The sequence below is a fragment of the Aotus nancymaae genome, unplaced genomic scaffold, assembly GCF_030222135.1.
Source record: "Aotus nancymaae isolate 86718 unplaced genomic scaffold, 86718_ANA_hifiasm-v0.15.2.pri h1tg000002l, whole genome shotgun sequence".
Lineage (NCBI taxonomy): Eukaryota > Metazoa > Chordata > Mammalia > Primates > Aotidae > Aotus > Aotus nancymaae.
Window position 1 is genome coordinate 19,206,287 of NW_026988413.1, and position 17,529 is coordinate 19,223,815.

At 42.0% G+C, this 17,529-nt stretch overlaps 2 non-coding genes across 2 annotated transcripts; one reads left to right on the forward strand and one right to left on the reverse strand.

Annotated features, from left to right (window-relative positions):
* The first annotated feature begins 239 nt into the window (after window positions 1-239).
* Window positions 240-371, forward strand: LOC135274523 (small nucleolar RNA SNORA51). Its single transcript, XR_010342336.1, has one exon. It is a non-coding gene; the product is annotated as a small nucleolar RNA SNORA51 (small nucleolar RNA).
* An 11,620-nt stretch (window positions 372-11,991) lies between these two features.
* LOC135274546 (small nucleolar RNA U13) lies at window positions 11,992-12,099 on the reverse strand. The gene has a single exon (XR_010342346.1). It is a non-coding gene; the product is annotated as a small nucleolar RNA U13 (small nucleolar RNA).
* Window positions 12,100-17,529: the final 5,430 nt, after the last annotated feature.

Consider the following 17,529-nt stretch of genomic DNA (forward strand, 5'->3'; position numbering starts at 1 on the left):
TACTCAGTAACAACCGCTAAGCAATAACCTAATTGCCCTTTCTCCTATCCCCAGTCTCTCACCTGATGTCCCTTTAAGTAAAAAAATCTGAGGAGAAATAATCACCTGTCAAGTATGAGTGACAAATTCAAACAGGAACTGGTAGGCGCTGGGTCCTTAGCTCAGTGCCAGTTTGGGCCTGGATTTGCTATTTCAGAAGCTACAATCTCGTAAGTTTTGTCTCAAAGATTTGTGGTGTCAGCCTCCTGGCGCTCAATACAGGATGTGTTCTTACCCCAACCAAATAGAAAGAGGAGGCTGAATTAACCTGTCCCGTATACACCTTAACCCAAGTCCTGTGACTCATCTATATTGTCAGTGGGGGGACTTGAAGGGGAATTTTTTTTTTTTTTAAAAAAAGATTGGGTGTGGTGGCTCACCCCTGTAATCCTAGCACTTTGGGAGGCTGAGGCGGGTGGATCACCTGAGGTCAAGAGTTGGGACCAGCCTGGCCGACATGATGAAATCCCGTCTCTACTGAAAATACAAAAAAATTAGCTGGGTGTGGTGGTGCAAGCCTGTAATCCCAGCTCCTGGGGAGGCTGAGGTAGGAGAATCACTTGAACCTGGGAGGTGGAGGTTGCAGTGAGCCGAGATTGCACCACTGCACTCCAACCTGGGTGACAGAGCGAGACTCTGTCTCAAAAAAGAAAAGAAAAGAAAAGAAAAACAAAGATTGATGGCACCACTCACCGCCTGCCATGGTTTGATCAGAAAGTACACCACTTGCATGAATAATTTTAGATGCAGTTTTTGAAGTCTATGTATTTATTGAGTAATTATGACAGATGGAGAAAAAATGGCATGTTATTACTAGTAGTAAGTTAAATTCCAGTCTAAAATTGTTGTTCAAAACATGTGAAGCACAATTAAATTATTCTGAAGCAAGATTTTTTAAAAAGCAGGATTTTCTTTTGGAGTGATCAGGCTCTGTTAATTACTCTCTTATTCCATGTTTAGCATGAAAAGGTGGGCGTCATTACCAAGTGCAGCTGGATTAACGATAACAGCCCGCCCACAAAAGAAGGGGAGGACTTGTCTTAGACCCTATTAGGATCACAAGGCCTTTGTAAGTATGCTGATCAGACTTCCTTGAATCTTGGAGACATCTCTGAGAAATAAATATTCTGTCACTCTGAAAACATTCCTGAGGTGGGTCAAGCATGACCTAATCATAACACAATGGATTCCTTTTATGACCAGCAGGAGAAAACACTCCATGCTAAAATGAATGCCTTGCACTATCTACTCCTATTTAAATTTGAAAGCCTGGGAAATTCACTACCCAGCATGTATGACTCACCCCCTAACCAAAATAGCATGAAATACACGCTGGTAACTGCCAGTGACTTCTTTCCATTCATCTTTAGGGAAGCTCCAAGAGACAGTTTCCTTTTGGGATTTTTTTTTTTTTTTCTGTGTATCTGCTCAAAAATTGTTAAAAGAGGTTTTCTGGAAATTTCATTTTGCAGTTTCCTCCTGTCTTTCTCCTTTTCCTCCTTCTTCTTTCGCTCTTCCTTTCCTCCTCTTCATTCTCTTCCTCTGGTTCCCTTCTTTTCCTTCTTGGGCGTTTCCATTTCAATTTAGATGCAGCTTTCGGTCCAATCTAGGACCACTGTTGGTGTGGGAATTGAATTTGGGTCACAAGTGGAACCTTTAGCCTTACCATGATGAATATTGTACTAGCATTTAGAAGAACTAGATCGGTTCTGTTTTAAGTATTGGCACTGGAATTGCAACTCAGGTTTTCTGATTTCAAACCCTGTACTCTTTCAAACATACCATTATTTCTCCTGTTCATTTTTGTGCTGAGATCATTATATCAGTTGGGTATCAAAATTTTAAAATTAATTAATTAATTAATTACTTTTTTGAGACCAAGTCTCGCTCTGTCGCCAAGGCTGGAGTGCAGATGTGTGACCTTGGCTTACTGCAACCTCCACCTCTCAGGTTCAATTATCCTGTCTCAGCCTCCCAAGTAGCTGGGACTACAAGTACACACCACCACGCCTGGCTAATTTTTGTATTTTTAGTAGAGATGGAGTTTTACCATATTAGGCTAGTCTCAAACTCCTGACCTTAGGTGATCCACCCACCTCGGCCTCCCAAAGTGCTGGGATTACAGATGTGAGCCACTGTTCCCAGCCTGGATATCAAATTTAATAGGCAACTACTAAATATTGTGGGGTTTCCCACTTGAAGAAGCTAGAATAAGATAACAGGGTATACAGTTTTCTGGGGACAGGTGGGTCTGGGTTGGGGCATATTCAGAATATGCCCTGAATCAGTTGTACTATTCAAAAAAGCTTAATTTGGCTTCACAGAAGCAAGGCAAAGGTGAAGTCTGGTGGAAAAGAGAAGGAAAAATATGTTAGAATAAACAGAATGATTAGCTGGGAAGGTGTGTGTGAGCTGAATGTTTCCCAAAAAGATATGCTGCAGTCCTAACCTCTGGTACTTATGAATGTGATCTTATTTGGAAATAGGATCTTTGCAGATGTGATCAAGATAAAGTGAGGTTGTACTGGAGGAGGGTGGACTCTAATCCAATGACTGGTGTTTTATAAAAAGAAGGAAATAGTCCAGGTGTGGTGGTTCACACCTGTAATCCCAGCACTTGGGAAGACTGAGGCAGGTGGATCATGAGGTCAGGAGTTCAAACCAGCCTGAACAACATAGTGAAACCCTGTCTCTACTAAAAATATAAAAAACTAGCCAAATGTGGTGGCAGGCGCCTGTAAGCCCAGCTACTTGGGAGGCTGAAGCAGGAGAATCGCTGAACCCAGGAGGTGGAGGTTGCAGTGAGCAGAGATCGTGCCATTGCACTCCAGCCAGGGTGACGAGCAAGACTCTGTATCAAAAAAAAAAAAAGGAGGAAATTTAGACACAGAGATAACATTATGTGATGATGGAGGCTTGTGGTGATGTGTCTACAAGTCAAGGAACAACAAACAAGGAACCACCCAGGCTGGGCACAGTGGCTCATACCTGTAATCCCAGCACTTTAGGAGGGCAAGGTGAGCGGATAGCTTGAGGCCAGGAGTTGGAGAAGAGCCAGGATGACACAGTGAGACCCTGTCTCTATAAAAAATTAAAATACATTAACTGGATATGGTGACACACGCCTGTAGTCCTAGCTACTTGGGAGGCTGAGGTAGGATCGCTTGAGCCCAGGATGAGGCTGCAGTGAGCCATGATTGTGCCACTGCACTCCAGCCTGAGTGACAGAGCCTGACTCTGTCTCCAAATGGCAACTACAACAAAGTAGGCAAACAATAAACTATCAAAAGCTAGAAAGAGGTGAGGAAAGACGGAAGGATGGAAGGATCCTAGCGTAGAGCCTTCAGGGAGAGCATGGCTTGCTGACACATTAATTTAAAACTTGTAGTTTCCAGAGCTGTAGGACAATGAGTTTTTGTTGTTTTAGGCTACCTAGTTTGTGGTACTAGCTCTAGGAAATGAATACAGAGGACTAGAAGTGCAAATTGAAAAATATCCATGTAATGGGTTGAATGAAGTGACTCAAAACTGTGAAAGAAGCATGCTGTGTTTACACTTGGATCTCTCAGATTCATTTCTTTATTGACTTGCATTTTGCAATACTATAGGAAGAAAACACTTAGATTAGGGTTCTGAGGTTTTTTGATAGCAAGGAAATCTTTCTTCTCTAACTGTCAGCAAACATAGGAAGAGAATCTTGTATCTGAGAAAACAGAATATGCAAACATTAATTAAAAAATATATATATATATATTTGAGACAAGGTCTCACTCTTTGCCCATGCTGGATTGCAGTGGCATGATCATGGCTCGCTGCAGCCTTAAACTCCCAAGTTCAAGTGACCTTCTTGTCTCAGCCTCCCAAGTAGCTGGGACTACAAGCATGTGCCACCACTCAGCTAATTTAAATTTTTAAATTTTTTGTAGAGATGGAATCTCACTACATTGCCCAGGCTAGGTTTGAACTTCTGGCCCCAAGCGATCCTTTCATCTCAGTCTCCTAAAGTGCTGGGATTACAGGCATGAGCCACTGAGTTTGTCTAATGCTACTTCTAGACTTCAGTTTTAGATATTATTTCTTATCATCCCCCTATTGTGGAAAAAGAGGTTTTGGCTCTTGTAACCATAATACCTTTGTCTTCTTTCTCTACTCCCAATAATATTATTTAGTTTCCAAACTCATTGTCAGAAGTATAACTCTTTTCTCAATACATTCACACACACACACACACACACACACGCACACACACACAAATTGGTGAGAAAAAGTGACCTGATAAAATAAGAGTGGAGGACTTGAAAAGACATTTCACAAAAAAGAAATACAAATGTTAAAACATTTATGAAAAGATGTTCAATCCAATTCATAATTAGATGAATGCAAATTAAACTGAATTTACCATTTTCACTTCTCAGATTAGCAAAATCTAAAAGCTTTACAATGCATTCTTGGCAAAGCTGTAGAGAAACAGGCTCTTTCATACATTGCTGGTGTGATTGCACATGTTATAATAGAATCTCTATGTAGGGCAATTTGGCAATATCCCCCCAACTTACAAATGCATTTATTCTGTGACCTGAAACTCCTACTGATGAGAATTTATCCTAGAGATATACACATATAACATCAGGGGTATATCAAATTATTTGTTACATTAAGGAACATAAAAAGAAAATAGTAAATGATGTGTGTGTGGAAGATTGTGGTCAGGATGGATGGAGACATGGATGAAAACAGATTTTTTATCTTTTTAAACACTATACAAAGCTGGGTGTGGTGGCTCACGCCTGTAATCCCAGCACTTTGGGAGGTCGAGGCAGGCATATCACCTGAGGTCAAGAGTTCAAGACCAGCCTGACCAACATGGAGAAACCCTGTCTCTAAAAATACAAAATTAGCTGGGTGTGGTGGCGCGCACCTGTAATCCCAGCTGCTCGGGAGGGTATGGCAGAATTGCTTGAACCTGGGAGGCGGAGGTTGTTCTGTGTTCATCTCTTTGCCTTTTGCTCTATCTTATGGGATATTTCCATAGCATTATGTTTCACCCTTTCCATTGAAATATTTACTTCCACTACCATATTTTTGATTTCTAAGAGCTTTCTGAATCTTTCTTTTTGTACCATCTGGGAAGAAAAGGGTTAGCAGTTGGTTTGTAACTTACTCTACTTGACCTGGAAAGGCCAAGAAAAAACAAGAAAGGACGAAGTTACATCTTCTTGCAAACTAGCTAATGGGATAATATCTACAAGCAGAAGGAGGTCTCATTTCTGGAATGCTTTTACCGGGATATATGTGGTCTGGCCAGGTTGCTCTTGGCGTGCAAATCTGGAATCCATGCATACACGGAGGCATGGCCCACTTGAAAATGTCAGTGTCTGTTATGTAATTGTCAGAGTATAAACAGAAGATTTTTGTCGATAAAATAACTCTATTTGTGTAATGGATGCCTTATATATGCTACTTAGAAACTTACATGTTAACTCTGGACTAGAGAATGGTATAAAGTGGCAGGAAGGGAGTGGGGATCCGCAGTGACTATTTCAGACTTTTCCAGGTTTTGCCTACATGTCATGATCATCTGTATTCTTTGAATAATTAGGTCTTTTTTCGTTTGTTTGTTTGTTTTGAGACAGAGTCTAAATCTGTTGCCCAGGATTGAGCGCATGTTGCAAACACGACCCATTACAGGCGCAGCATCCCTGGCTCAAGTGACCCTCCCACTTCAACCTTCTGAGTAGCTGGAACAATAGGGACATACCGTCACGCCTGGCTAATTCATTTCTGTTTTTTGTAGGGATGAAATTTCACTATATTGCCCAGACTGGTCTTGAACTCCTGGGCTCAAGTGATCCTCCTGCCTGGGCCTCCTAAAGTCCTGGGATTACAGGCATGAGCCACCGCATCTGGCCCAATTAATAAATTTTGATACTGGCTAAGATCTCTGATTTTTATGAGTTTGATTTGATAATCTCATCCTTGGGGTTACCTCAGCATCCAATTTCATAGATTCAATATCTTCTTTTATCTCTTTGAGGATATCAATTATAGTTTTTATTTTTTATTTAAGTCTTGTTTTTTCGAGCTGAGTCCTACTCTGTTGTCAAGGTTGGAGTGCAGTGACATGATGATAACTCGCTACAGCTTCAAACTCTCAGACTCAAGCCATCCTCCCATCTCAGCCTGCTGATTAGTTGGGATAACAGGCATGAGCCACTATACCTATCCTCAATTGTGTTTTTAAAGTAATTTTTCATCTTCATTGTCTCTATTTCCATTCAATTTCTTCTCTCTTTGTGCTTGTTGGGATCTCTTTGATGTCAAAAGCTTTTTCCAAGTGTCGGCTGATCCTTAGCTGTTCATTTATGTTTCAGATTTAGATACTGTGTGGATGAGTGTAGTTTTTAAAAAGAGGACTTCGCCGGGTGTGGTGGCTCACGCCTGTAATCCCAGCACTTTGGGAGGCTGAGGTGGGAGGATCACCTGAGGTTGGGGGTTCGAGACCAGCCCGACCAACATGGAGAAACCCTGTCTCTACTAAAAATACAAAATTAGCCAGGCATTGCGGCACATGCCTGTAATCCCAGCTACTCGGGAGGCTGAGGCAGGAGAATTGCTTGAACCCGAGAGGTGGAGGTTGCAGTGAGCCGAAATCATACATTGCACTCCAGTGTGGGCAACAAGAGTGAAACTCCTTTAAAAAAAAAAAAAGGGACTTCACTATAGGAGGATCAGGGAGGGCCACTGGCTATTTTTCAGGAGACTCCAGGTGCCAATATTGGACTATATGAATTTCCCATGGACTGGTCAGTGTTGAAGGTGAGGAAGCCTACAGTTTCTGGATGGGGGAGCTGTATCAGTTCTCTATTGCTGCTATAAAAAGTAACCATAAGTGTGTGGCTTAACACAGTAGAAATTTATTATCCTACATTCTAGAGGTCAGAGATTGGACACAAGTCTCGCTGGGCTAAAATCAAGGGGATTCAGGACTGTGTTCCTCCCTGCAGGCTCTAGGGAGCATCTGTTTTCTTGTCTTTTCCAGCTTCTAAAGGTTGCTCCACATTTCTTGGCTGTGGTCCCCTTCCATCTTCAAAGACAGCAGTCGCCAGTGGAGTCTTTTCATACCCTGATACTCCTTCCCTCCCTCTGTCACTTATTAGGGTCTTTGTGGGTACATTGCATTCACTCAGATCATCTGGGGTTTATTAGCAACCTTAATTTCACCTTACCATGTAACGTAATACACATTCACAGGTCCTGTGGATTAGGATGTGGACGTCCTTGTGGGGCCATTGTTCTGTCCTCTGCAGGGGTATATTCCTGGTTATTATTATTCTGAAAGACAAGTAGGAGAAGGAGGCTGAGAGATGGTACCAAATGCGTGGTATGTGAAATATGACTTAGTTCCCCTTATTCAGATGGCATCCTCAACTATGCCTGGTGTCTGAGTTCAGGGTTCAAAGCAAGATCTTCAGAGAGTTAATTTCCAGTCTTCTTCAAGGGTAGGGGCCGAGTAGTGTCCTAACTTAGGATTGGAGAACACTGAATACTGTTTCATTTTCATTTAATTCAAAATATTTTTAAATTTCTCTTAAGATTTTTCCTTTGACTCATTCGTTATTTAGAAGTGTGTGGCTTAATATCCAAATATTTCGGGATTTTCCAGCTACCTTACTGTTATTATTATATTTTTAGAGATGGAGTCTTGCTACATTGCCCAGGCTGGGCTTGAATGCCTGGGCTTGAGCAATACTCCCACCTCAGCCTCCAGAATAGCTGGTACTACAGGTGCAAATCACCATAACTAGCTTTATCTTTCCGTTATTGATTTCTAGTTTAATTCCAATGTGGTCTCAGAACATACTCTGTATGACTTCCATCCTTTTAAGTTTGTTGAGATCTGTTTTTTAGCCCAGAATGTGATCTGTATTTATGAATGTTTCAAGTGAGCTTGAGAAAAAGTGTTTTCTGTTGCTGTTGGATGATGTTATTTCATACATGTTAATTAGATTCAGTTGATTGGTGGTGCTGTTCACTTCAGGTATATCTTTACTGATTTTCTGCCTGCTGGATTTGTCAGTTACTGATAAGGTGGTGTTGAAGTCTCCAGTTGTAATGGTGGTGCATTTGTCTATTTCTCCTTGCAGTGCTATCAGATTTTGCTTCAAGGATTTTGATTTTGTTGTTTGGTGCATACACATTGAGGGTTATTATGTTTTCTTTTTTCTTTTTTTTTTTTTGAGACAGAGTCTCACTGTGTCACCCAGGGTAGAGTGCAATGGCGCGATCTCAGCTCACTGCAACCTCCACCTCCTAGGTTCAAGCAATTCTCCTGCCTCAGCCTCCCAAGTAGCTGGGACTACAGGAGCATGCCACCACGTCCAGCTAATTTTTTTTTGTATTTTTTGGTAGAGACAGGGTTTCACCGTGTTAGCCAGGGTGGTCTCCATCTCCTGACTTCGTGATCCATCCACATTGGCCTCCCAAAGTGCTGGGATTACAGGTGTGAGCCACTGCACCTGGCTATGTCTGTATTTTTAAAGTGAGTTTCTTGCACACAACATATATTTGGGTCTTGTTTCTTGATCTACTCTATCTTTCTTTCTTTTCATTAGTATATTTAGACCATTCACATTTAAAATGATTATTCAAATAACTGGGTTAATAGCTACCATATTTATAACTGTTTTATACTTGTTGCACTTTGACTTCTTTATCTTCCCCTCTTTTACTACCTGCTTGGTTTTAATGGAATATGTTATATGATTCCATTTTCTCTCCTCTCTTAGCATAGTATTACACTTTTATATTTTTTTCAGTGATTGTCCTAAAATTTACACTATCTGTTTACAACTAATGTAAATCCACTGTTAATTAATACTAATGCTACTTCACAGGTAGTACAGATGCATTATAACAAAGTATTCCTAGTTCCTTTCTTCCTTCCCTTAAAACATTGCTGCCACTCATTTCACTTATCCATACACTATAATCAAATTGTTGCTATTACTATTTTGAACAATTATTAGATTGATAAGAGTATGAAAACTAAAATATTTTATCTTTCATTTATTCCTTCTCTGATGGCTTTTCCATTCTTTATGTAAACCTGAGTTTCTGACCTAAATCATCTCTCTTGTCTCTGAAGAACTTTTAAAAAATATTTAGTATAAGATAGATCTGCAAACATCAAATTCTGTTATTGCTTAACTGAGAGAGTATTTCTTTCTTTTTTTTTTTTTTTTTTTTGAGATGGAGTCTTACCTGTCGCCCTGGCTAGAGTGCAGTGGCTCAACCTCAGCTCACTGCAACTTCTGCCTCCTGGGTTCAACTGATTCTCCTGCCTCAGCCTCCTGAGTAGCTGGGATTACAGGCATGCACCACCAAGCCTGGCTGATTTTGTATTTTTAGTAGAGATGGGATTTCTCCATGTTGGTCAGGCTGATCTCGAACTGCTGACCTCAGGTGATCCACCTGCCTTGCCCTCCCAAAGTGTTGGAATTACAGGCGTGAGCCACCGCACCCGGTCTCTCTTTCATTTTTGAGGGATAATGTTACTGGATACAGAATTTTAGGTTATTGGTTTTGTTCTTTCACTATTTTATTTATTTATTTAAAAAATTATGTGTGTATGTGTGTGTGTGTGTGTGTAGACACACACTTTTTTTTTTTTTTGAGGCAGAGTCTTGCTCTGTTGTCCAGGCTGAAGTACAGTGGCATGATCTTGGCTCACTGCAACCTCTGTCTCCTGGGTTCAATTGATTCTCCTGTCTCAGCGTCCCAAGTAGCTGGGACTACAGGCACGTGCCACCACTCCCGGCTAATTTTTGTGTTTTTAGTAGAGACGAAGTTTCACCATATTGGTCAGGATGGTCTTGAACTCCTGACTTCAGGTGATACACCCACCTTGGTCTCCAAAAATGCTGGGATTACAGGCGGGAGGCACTGTGCCCAGCCATATTTTTTAGATTGTAAATGGACAAATTATAGTTGTATCAACACTTTAAATATTTCACTCCACTCTCTTCTTGCTTCTGTGGTTTCTTTTCTTTTTTCTTTTTCTTTCTTTTGAGACAGAGTCTCACTCTGTCACCTAGGATGGAGTGCAGTGGCATGATCTCAGCTCACTGCAACTTCTGCCTCACAGGTTCAAGCGATTCTCCTCTGAGTAGCTAGGATTACAGGGGTGTGCCACCACGCCCAGCTAATTTTTGTATTTTTAGTAGAGACAGGGTTTCACCATGTTGGCCAGGCTGGTCTCAAACTCTTGACTTCAGGTGATCCTCCCTCCTTGGCCTCCCAAAGTTCTGGGATTACAGGTATGAGCCACTGTGCCTGGCCATGTGGTCTCTCCTCCCCTCCCCTCCTCTCCCCTTCCCTCCCCTCGCCTCCTCTCCTCTCCCCTCCTCTTAATTTGGAGACAAGGTTTCACTCTGTTGCCCAGGCTGGAGTGCAGTTGAGGGAATGTGTTAACTTCTCTTCCTGGGTCCACAAGGGGCGTGGTTTCAAAGGCAAGAACTTCCCAGCAACATGCCCCCTCTGCCTTCTTTCCCGTCTCCATCTGGGAGCTTAGACGCCTTTGTTTCAGAGAAGATAGACTGCCCAGGTGAGCTTCCTTTGTTTAGAAAAGCCCCTTAAAAGCTTTGGGAGGACTGTGGGCCAAACAACCAATCAGATGTCAGAGTAAAAGATAAGTCTTTCCCGCGGATGTTTGAAGGAAATCCTCTCATCGGACAAGAACTAGGTTGGGGCGGGAATAACTCCCAGATTAAAGGACCCCCTGCCCCTCACCTGTGTGGATTTCCCTCTCTGGGATCCCCTCCCACGACAGCATGGGAGCTGGCTCTCTCTCTCCCTACTTGTCTTTCTCTCCCTGCCTAATAAATCGCTTTTCTGCAAAAGCTCCTGGGGTCCAATATTTACTTGAACAGTATCGCGGCGCCTGGGCCTCCTACCCATTCTTGGGTGGAGGAGAGCCCAAGGACCAGAGCACACTGGGCACCTCCCATTGGGGAGCTGAGCCTCCCCTGTGTCCCACAACCTGGTAGCACAGTGGCGCAGTCGTAGCTCACCACAGCCTGGAACTCTTGGACTTAAGCCATCCAAGCAATCCTCCAGCCTCAACCTCCGGAGTAGATGGGACTACAGGCAGGTGCCCCATGCCCAGGCCTTGCTTGTGTGGTTTCTGAAAAAACATCTAACATAATCTTTATCCTTGTTCCTCTATATAGAGGTAAGGAATTCTTTTCCTTTGGCTTTTTTCAAGGTTTTTAATTGTCTTACTTTCTGCAGGTACAGATTTTTGCTATTTATCTTGCTTGGTGTTCTCTGTGGCTTGGTGTCTATCATTAATTCCAGAAATTTTTCAGCCATTAGTACTTTAAATATTTCTTTTAGGCTAGGCATGGTGGCTCATGCCTGTAATCCTGGCACTCTGGAAGGCTGCAGAAGGCATATTGCTTGAGTCCAGGAGTTTGAGACTAGCCTAGACAAGTGGGAAAACCCTATCTCTACAAAAAATATACAGATTGGCGAGGCATGGTGGCACACCCCTGTCCAGCTACTTGGGGCTGAGGTGGGAAGATCACTGAAGCCCGGGAGGTGGAGGCTGCAGTGAGCCATAATCATGCTGCTGATCTCCAGCCTGGGTAACAGTTAGATCCTGTCTCAAAAAAGAAAGAAAGGAAAAAAAAAGACCTTTGTATATATTTTGCTTCTTTCTCTTCTCCTTCAAATATTCCCATTTTGCATCTTACACCTTTTGCAATTGTTCCACAGTTCTTGAATATTTGGGATTTTATTTATTTATTTTACTCTTTGCATTTCAGTTTTGGAAGTTTGTATCAACATCTTCAACCTCAATTGATTCTTTGGCTGTGTCCAGTCCAATAATGAACCCATCCAAAGCATTCTTCATGTTTGTTACAGTGTTTTAAATTTATTTTTTCCTTTTCATTTCTGCCAAGTAATGTGCTGACTTCACAACAAGGTTTGAAGGAGTCACATCTCACAGATACACGTGAAAGCCCAATCAATCACCATGCTTAGGAATTACAAAAAGATTACAATTTTTTTTATTTCTGACATTTCCTTTTGATTCTTCCTTAGGGTTTTCATCTTTCTGCTTACTTTACCCATCTGTGTTTGCTTGTTTTTCCCAATTGAATTTTCTTATTTATTTATTGAGACAGGTCTCACTTTGTCACCCAGGCTGGAGTGCAGTAGCACCATCTCAGCTCACTATGGCCTTGACTTCCCAAGTTGAAGTGATCCTCCTGCCTCAGTCTCCACCAGGTAGCTGGGATTATAGGCGTTCACCACTATGCCTGGCTAATTATTATTATTTTTTAAATTTTTGGTTGAGACTGGGCTTCACTATGTCTCCCAGGCTGGTCTCTAGCACCTGAGCTCAAGCCATCCACCTGCTTCGGTCTCCCAAAGTGTTAGAATTACAGGTATGAGCCACCTTGCCAGACCTTGAATTGTCTTTATTTTCTTTCTCCCTTTCTGTCTCTCTTCTTCCTTCCTTTCTCCTTCCCCCATCCCTTTCTTCCTTCTTTTTGTCTTTTTTACTTGAAAAATTTTTGTTTATTGTTTGTAGAGACAGTCTCACTCTATGGCTCAGGCTGGTCTCAAACTCCTGACCTCAAGTGATCTTCCTGCCTCGGCCACCAAAGTGCTGGGATTACAGGTGTGAGCCATCACACCCAGCCTCCTTTCTTTTCTTCTCACCCATTTGTTTTTTTAAAAAGTTTTTAAAGGCTGGTTAAATAAAGCAATAGTAGTGGAGAAGGAACAAAGAAATCTGTCACTGGTTGGGATCAACCGGTTAACTGTTTTTGCATGTAGTTCACTTTTTTCCTTTAGAGCCCTTAGCATATTAATCATAATTATTTAAAATATCTGCCTGAGAATTTCCAAATCTCTGCCATACCTCAGTCTGGTTCTAATGCTTGCTTTGCCTATTCAAACTGTAAACTTTCTTGCCTTTTTGCCTGCTTTGTAATTTTTTTGTGGAATGCTGAACATAATGTATTGGGTAATAGGAGCTGAGGTAAATGGGCCTTTAGTTTGAGGCTTTTTGTTTATCTGGCGAGGCTGTGTTTACTGTTTGCTGTAGTTATAAGTATCAGAGACTTCGGTTTCCTCTAGTGTTCTTGTTTTTTGTCTTTCCTGTTGTCTTTGGATTTCCCTAGAAACTCCTTCTTAAATAGAGCTTGTGTCTTATCTCTCTGTTATAATCTACTGTCACTATACTGGAACCCTATTGATGTGGTGGTAAGGTATTACGGAAAAGAAGCATCCTATAATCATGATTCAATTAGTTTCTTCTTTCTTTCTTTCTCTCTTTCTTCCTTTCTTTCCTTCTTTCTTTCTCTCTCTTTCTTTCTTTTTCTTTCTTTCCTTCTTTCTCTCTCTCTTTCTCTATGTCGCTGGCTTGTGACTTTTCAGAAGAGTTTTAGCTTTTTTGCCTTCCTTTTTATGAGCTAGGAAGCTAAAGGTGGCTTAATTGTCTAACTGTCCTTCCGCAAGATCAGATGAGGCTTTAACAAAGTAGTTTCTTTTGAGAGAAGGCTTTTGTTATGGAGAACAGAAGTTTCTGGGCTTATTTCAAAGTGGTTACTTCTCTCTACCTGCCCTATACGTGAGGGGATTTTTCTGTGATCTTCATTGTAAGAACCTAATGGGACTTCTGGAGGAAAACTCATGAAAGTGTCGGTTGGGGCAGTGGGGTAGGGGGCAGCCTGGGACTGAGCCCATAATAGTTTTTAACTAGCAGGTTGGTCCACACACAACCTCCAGCACTTAGTCAGTTACAGTTTAAATGTTCCCACAGCCTTCATCTCCGTCAGCTTCTGCTCCTAGTAAGCTGTGATTCACCTGTCTCTCCAGCTTTTGATGTGGGAGTTTGCTCTGTGACCTAAGTTCTCTGATGGTTCTGAAAAGAATTGCTGAATTTCAGTCTGTACAGCATCTTTTCTTATTGTAAGGATGGGAGTGATGACTTCCAAACTCTTTACATATTTGTTTGAAAAAACTCAAATCATTTTTCCTCATACCACCTCCACCACCACAACAGCAAAGACTTCTGTGACCAAATGTGTGTGGGTTTTCCCCTATACCCTAAGAAACAGACATCAGCCAAGTGTCTTTTAATCCAATTCACTTTTGGTGCTTCTTCCTGGAGACGGCTTCAGATCCCACATGATGAGGGCTCAGTCCCGCAAGACTGTGTGCCCCCACCCTGACTTTCTTCAGACACCAGTTGCAAGTTCAGGCCTCCAGAACTTCTGACCAACCAACTTCGAGTTTGGGTTTCTGCAGCCCCTCTTTGGGTTCAGTTAATTTGCTATAGCAGTTTACAGGACTCAGGGAGATATTTACAGGTAATGTATTATGGAAGTTCTTACAGAGGGTACAGACGGAGAGATGTATAGGACAAGGCATGTGAGAAGGGGTGCAGAGCTTCCAGGCCTCCCTGGGAACATCACCCTCCAGGAAGCTCCATGTGTTCGGGTATCTGGAGGTTCTCCGAACCCAGTCCTCTTGGGCCTTTTATGAAGACTTCCTTGGATAGGCATGATTGACAGCCATGTAGAGATGTGATTGGATAAAAAGATGTGATCCCAGCCCAGCAAGGTCTGTCTGTTCAGATTGTTCTTGGCCTCTGTGGGCAGCATTCCTTCCTCCAGGATACAGGGCAGAACCCCTTCTGAAATGAGGGTCTTATAACCCATACTCATGTGAGAGTTCTGCCCTGGGCAGGTGCAAGGAGGTCAGGAGAAGGTCAGAGAGCAAGATTCTGTTTACTGAAACAAGGGCTATGGGAGTTATGAGCCAGGAACCATAGGCTGAAACCTAATATCACAATATCAGAATGAAAATCTGACAGGCTTGCATTTTTCTGGTCATAATATCTTCCTATTGACTTCCTTTTGGGGTCACCCTAGGCAGAAGTCAAGCTCAGCAGAGGTCTAAGGGTGGCTTTCCAAATTCTGCCATCTTCAGGTGACTCAGAATAGGAATTGGGGGCTCCTTCCATCTCTGAGTCACTTTCTGCCAGGTGGCTCTGAGCCATGGCTGTGCAGCAGCTCCCATGCAGACCAGCTCTGCACACAGGAGTCAGCACTGTTTTGGCTCTGGCCATCTTGCTCCTGCCACTGCTTTACAAACGGACCCTAGCAATCCTCCTGTTTTTCCACCCACCTGCACCTCACCTCTGGGGAGTCCTGGGGCCTTGAATTCCAGGATTTCTGAGCTTCAGCATTGTCAATCCGCTGCCATTAACGCCCTCTTGCTTCCACGTACCCACCTGGACTCCTTTTAGGCACTTTGATTTCAGAACTGTTAAAAGATCAACTGTGGCACGTTAAAATTTTATTTTATTTTATTTGAAATAGAGTCTCGCTCTGTCACCCAGGCTGGAGTGCAGTGGTGCCATCTCAGCTCACAGCAACCTCCCTGGGTCAAGTGATTCTCGTGCCCCGATCTCCTGCATAGCTGGGATTACAGGTGTGCATCACCATACCTGGCTAATTTTTGTATTTTTAGTAGAGACAAGGTTTCACCATGTTGGCCAGGCTGGTCTCGAACTCCTGACTTCAGGTGATCCGCTGCCTTTGCCTCCGAAGTGCTGGGATTACAGGCACTTTTTATTTTAATGGTTGTCACATTAAAATTTTAGAGAGTTTATCTGAACAAATGGCAGTGCATGAGTTGGACAGCTCTAGACCATAGCGCCAGATAGAAGGTGCAGGAGTGAAAGGTCTATATAAGGTAAATGTGGAACTAGGGAAAAAAAATATTTGCTAGGTGAAAGTGGAGCTGTAGCCATACTTGGATCATTCCAGTTAGAGGTTAGTTGGCAGTTTCAGAGTGGTTAAGCTTCAGTTTCATTTTCCATTAAACTAGTCACTTACCAAAGAGAGCCCAGTGCAGTGGCTTACTTCAGTAGTCCCAGCAACTTGGGAAGCTGAATGTGGAGAATCACTTGAGTCCAGGAGTTCAAGACCAACTTGGGCAACATAGTGAGACTCTGTCTCTAATTAAACAAACAAACAAAAAAAAAAACAAAAACAGAAAAAGACAGACAAACATACAAACAGTTGTATTTGAGTTAGGTTTTGGTTTGCTCATGTAGAAACCCAGAACTTCAGAGCCACCCTGTCTAATTGCCTCCTATTAAATTATTTTAACAGCGCTCTCTGGCCTGATACACCAGTTGCCAATCTTTCCTCTTCATTCCAGCTCCCAATTTTGGGTTGACACCTTTTGTCCTCCACGTTCCTATTCTCTTTGCCCTTTTGGGCTTATGACTCATACTACTATACTATTATTCTTAGTGAAATTTCTAAAGGAGCAGAGGCAAACATATATATTCAGTTGGAAACATTTTTGTCTTACCTCGTTCTTTTTTAAAGACATGATTATCATCAGAAGGCAAATGTCCTCTGGCCAACTCTCAATTGCACTGAGAAAGAGAATGGCCAGCCCGGGATTTTGAATTTCATCAAGCTTCTTATTGAATACAACTGTAACTTACATGTCTATTGGTATTGTCTGCCTGATGAAATCAAAGCTAATACTTTCTGATTGCCACAGAATTCTGTCATTATCTGGTGTTTCCTGAAGCCTGAAGCTCTCCTTTTATAATGTGTTTGATGGCTGTGCTTGAGGGAGGCAGGGTGGTTTTCAGGCAAAGGTGGCACTGTTATTAGGTGCTAGATGAAGGGGCTAAGAGAACCTCATAAATTCTTCAGTAGAAAGCCGCTGGCTTATTCACATCTGCAGGGTCCCTGCTGCCTTTGTGTTTGGAATTTAAAACTATTCCCAAGGTATGTGTGAGCACTGTTCTTTGTTCACGTCCCCCTCCCCCACAGTATGGTGATCTTTCACAATCCATTATCTGTTTTCTTTTGATAGGATTTTTTTTTTGGCGGGGGTCTGATAACTTTGATTTTGCTTCTGTTCCATTTGTTCTGATTTCCTTGGTGATGCTTGCTTTCCTTTCATCTTTGTCATCTCTTCATTTTATGTGTTTTATTTCAGTTGCAGTGAGTTTTGTCGTATTATTTCTCTTAGGAAAGTCTATTCTGGTTTAACAAAGAAAAGTAATGCTTTCCTTTACCTCACTGAGAATAAACTGTATATATATTTGTTACAAACAAATTCTATGCTTTATGGAGAAACGGTGTTGGGGGTGGAGTGGGGTGAGATTTTGGCTTGAACCTTTACTACATTGTCCTTTTGTTTACAATAGGGAGTTAATTTTTAAAAATCCTATGTCTTATTTATTTTTGTTAAAATTATCTAATTTTTTTTTAAATCTGGTGGAGAGGAGTGCCAGTTTTAAGGCCAGTGACTTAAAACCTGTTTGATTATAGACAGAGCTATCCAGAGACAATATTAAAATAAACTTGGCCCTGAAAATGTTGCTTTTGGGTTTCCATTTATTTTGGAGGTTTCCTGGAGTAGAGCAGAGATTACAGAATG